At 55.7% G+C, this 4,162-nt stretch overlaps 1 long non-coding RNA gene across 2 annotated transcripts; it reads right to left on the bottom strand.

The window, feature by feature from the left end:
• Positions 1-213: 213 nt before the first annotated feature.
• Positions 214-3,121, bottom strand: LOC116632710. 2 transcript variants are annotated; one of them, XR_004299488.1, is made up of 4 exons: positions 2,795-3,121; positions 1,407-2,695; positions 1,121-1,332; positions 214-705 (listed from the first exon to the last, which is right to left on the bottom strand). It is a non-coding gene; the product is annotated as an uncharacterized LOC116632710 (long non-coding RNA). The 2 variants fall into 2 exon arrangements; XR_004299487.1 differs by having other exon boundaries at positions 1,121-1,314.
• Between the last annotated feature and the right edge of the window lie 1,041 nt (positions 3,122-4,162).

The following is a 4,162-nucleotide window of genomic DNA, read 5'->3' as shown; positions in this document are numbered from 1 at the left end:
GTTACAGAACATGACACCATCTTAACAGAGCGTGAAACCAAACAACGTCACCCGCTGGGTACAGTACTCACGGCGCAAGGGGCAGCACAAAGCTGCTTACGACACAAAGCAAGGGGATAATAAGCACAAAGAGCAAGATGGTGATTAACTCTGGGACCGTCAGTCGGTGCCCTGGTATTCATCGTATTATTTTATTACACAGATGCCCCCTGATCATATGTTTTGTATGTATTAAATATTTCATAATTACAAACCCTCCCCAGGCAGAGCAGCGGTCATTACTCAAGCCCCAGGCCTGCAGGCTCCGGCGTGCCTTCCAGGCTCCTGCCGGCCCTGGCTGCTCATGGCTCACGCCTCCCGGGGCGCAGGCGGCCAGATGACAGCACGCTGAGCCCACTGTCCTTTGCTCCTTCTGGATCTCCATCTACCCCTTCAGCCTGACCCGTTGGCTTCAGCAAGCTGATTCCCACCTCTGTGGGCCTGTCCCCTGGGATGCGCAGGCCTCGGGTAACATCCAGTGCGGCCCCACCACCTTCCTTCTCCTCATTCATCCACTCAGCGAGTACGTGTGGAGCACCTGCTCTGTGCCAGGCTTCGTGCTCAGTGCTGGGGGTGCAGCCGGGAATCAAATCCCACAAACCCCTCTGCCCTCGTGGAGCTTACATTTGAGCGGGGGGAGACTGGCAATGAACACTGAATTAATACCTAGAAATCAAGAAGAAAAAAAGCAAAAGCCACAGCAGAGCCGAAGGATAGGGAGTGAAGGGAATGGCAGGGAGTGGGTTTGGATAAGGTGGTTGGGGAAGGCCTCCCCGAGGAGGTGACACTGGGACAGAGGTGACCTGGGGCAGAGACATGAGGAAGGGAGGGGGACCACATGGATATCTGTGGAAGAGCCTTCCTGCCTGACGGAGGTAAAGGGCAAGGGCCCCTGCCCTCCTCTCGCCGTCTCCTCCTTCTCCTGGAGCTTCCCCCACCCCACCGCAGCCCAGACCTCTCTCAAGCACCCTGACCTGCTACTCACCTCACCCCTATTCTAGTTGTAAAAGGGACCCAGGCTTTCAGGGGGAAGGGGACTGGGAGGTTTCCAGGCCACAGAGGCACCTCCATTTGCACTGACCTTTGCTCTGAGCCCTTAGCCTGTCCCCACTGCTCCTGGGAAGCCAGATTTGCTCGAGGGATTAGCCAGGAGTCATATTTCCTGAGCCATCTTCCACTTAGCTTCTTTCCTCTGGGCATCACCAGGCCTCAGGGCTGGGTTTGGCCTACAGGCTGTGATTTCTCCCATCCTTGTCAGACCTGTAATACCAGTGCCTGGAAAAAAGATGTTGGCTTAATTACTATTAGTAGCACCAACGACTTCCTACTCCTGAATTTCCCTGAGTGCCACCTGCAGGTAAACTTACCTAGAGAACAGTCTGGGGGAACTTCTCCACATGCCAATGCTTGCATGCCCCCAGGGTCGCCATGGCAGAGCAGCTCGGGCAGTGGGTAAGGACCAAAACATCGCAGAGGTGACACTGAGTCCAGAGACCTGGGGCCCATCTGGGGCTCTGCACAGTGAGGGCCCAGCAGGGTCTTTCTCTGGGCAGGTCAGGCTGACAATGTTTGTTGGCATCTGCTCCTGAGCCCTCTACCCCAGCGACCTCAGGCCTCAAGCAAATGGCCGTGAGTACTCTGCTGGGTGTCTGCCACTCCCAGGGTGGCCTGCAGTGAAGGTGGAAGTCTCAGACGTAGTCGTCACAAATACTGATTGTTCTGTGAAGTCCTAAAGGAAAACACCTTCAGGCTGATTCCACACCTTGAGTATCTCCCGCCTCATTGGTTCACTCTTTCATTCGAGCTCCTACATTGTGGGTACAAGGGGGACAGACGCAGAATGACAGCTCATGGTTTTTGGGTTCTCACGGTGTACCAGTACAATGTTAAGTGCTTTGCTTGTATTTTCTCACTGAATTCTCAACCAGCTCTGTGGGGGGGGAGGGGGGGGAGGTATTCTACCTGAGGAGCTGTAAGCACATGAGGGTTGGAGACGTTAAATGCCACTGGCCAGGCAGCCCCTGGCGAGTTAGGGTTCAGGCTCATGAAGACATAGGCCCTGCCTTGGAACCTACCAGCTGGGGGGGCACAGATGGAACAGAGATGGTTCACATTACAGCATGGCAGCTGAGGCAGGTCCGAACACTTGTCACTACAAAGCCCTGTCACAGAGGGAGATAGCACTGCTGTGGGCTTACACAGGACTAGTCAGCCATGGAGCAGAGCTCCTTAGCCTGGGTCTCCAAGAATGCACAGGAACGTCCCTCCTGGACCAGAGGGGAGCAAACATTCCAGGCAAACGTCTGGAGAGACAGGTCTCCAGGCTAGAGCTGAGAGGAGAACACGAGGGTCTGAGGGGGAGGTGTGGAGATCTGCGGAGATTCCTTCTCCTCTTCTTCCTCTTCCCTCTTGGTGGAATCAAAGGGACCAGGTGCTAAAGGGTCCCCTGCTAAAACTTTAACACATCCCTTTCCTGGGGCTGTCCCCAGCATCTGAGACCTTTCAGGTCCACCTTCGACATAGTCCTTGGGGGTGCCTGAAGGTTATGCTGGTCATGGCTGAAGTTATCTCCTAACCTTCCCTCCTCACATCCAATGTCTCAGTTCAGCTTCCTCGTGGTGAAGTGCCGTCCACAAGGTCTGTTCTTCTGGGGCTGCTGAGGAGATAAGAGACGGATGAACCTGTGTGAAACTCTTGGAAAGCTGGCGTGAGGCACCCGGAAGGGGCGATGCGGATGATGACAGCGCTTCCTCACCCCTGGCGTTCCAGAAGGTCAGCTCCCTCCTCAAATGCAGTGTCTGGAATCCAACATCCTCAGCCCAGCCCCAGCTATCACCCTGGTGTACCCACAACCATCTCTCTCCTGAACTACTGGCAGTGTTCTCAGCACAGCAGTCAGTCAGAGCCCTAAAATAGAGGTCAGAAAGTCCTGCACAGACCTCCCACTTCACCAGAGTCAAAGCCAACGTCTTCATAATGGCCCACAAGGCCCGCCAAGGACTGAAATGCCTCCTCCTCCCTCTGAGCTCTCCTGCTTCACCTCACCTCCCTCATTCCACTCCAGCCACACTGGTCTCTTTGGTCTCGCTCCAACTCACCAAATATGCTCTCACCCCAGGGCCTTTGCACTGCTGTTTCCTCTGCCAAGAATGCTCTTCCCCCAGAGATATCCTCATGGCTCTCTCTCTCACCCTCTTTGAGTCTTCATCAGATGTCTCTTCCATGAGGCCGTTGCTAACATCCCATTGAAAACTGCAACATCTTCCACACCCCTTGCCCCCAACTCTTTATTCTCCTCACTTGGCCCTGCTCTGTTTCTTCAAGTAGCCATCTTTACTTTCTAACTTACTACTTTATTTTGCTTATTTATTTCCCTGACTGCAATGAAAGCTCTACCAAGGCAGACATTTTGTCTGTTTAGGTCTGCATTGTATTCCCAGCATCTAAAACAGCACCTAGCACATAGCAGGTGATCACTACATAGTTATCAAATAACTGAAAGAATGCACACCTTGGACACCTGCCCCAGCTCTCAGTCTGCAGAGCCGAGGCAAAGAAAGCCCTCTGGTGACTTTGCATCCTCCTCAGAGGGCAAGGGAGCTGCATCTCAGCTGGTAGCATCCTTGCCAGGCTCAGTGCAACTCAACAGACATTTATGGTGCCCCTGGGCAGGTGCCCTGCGGGCCTGAGATAGAGGCCTCTCGGCCCACCTCATCTGGGTGGGGGCTAAGGCTGCCAGGAGCAGAGGGGGCGCTGCTAAGGGGGACAGGCCAACCCAGGCCCAGAGGGATCTACTTGAAATCTGAGAGGGCAGGACAAGCTCAGGCAGGCCTCCCCCTCACACCCGCCTTGCACCCGGCCCCGGGCCCTCTTAGTCCTGCCTGGCGGGTGACCTTCCCCAGGGTCGCTGCCCCTTTTAGGCCTCATTCCCATCTGCCCCCTCGCAGTTTCTCCCAGATCCCCATCCTGCCGGACCCCCACCCCTCACCCCCCCCTTTCCTCACCTGCCTGCACCCCTGCCGCTGCCCCCAGCCCTTCCACCTCCCGAGCCCCCGCCTCCGTCCCACTCCAAGTCCCTCTCCCGGGGCTCCCTCCCCTCCCTGGCCTCCGCCGCACCTCGCCC

The sequence above is a fragment of the Phoca vitulina genome, unplaced genomic scaffold (assembly GCF_004348235.1).
Source record: "Phoca vitulina isolate PV1807 unplaced genomic scaffold, GSC_HSeal_1.0 scaffold7, whole genome shotgun sequence".
Lineage (NCBI taxonomy): Eukaryota > Metazoa > Chordata > Mammalia > Carnivora > Phocidae > Phoca > Phoca vitulina.
Note: the sequence above shows the minus strand (reverse complement) of the source record. Positions and strands in the feature narration are given on the sequence as shown.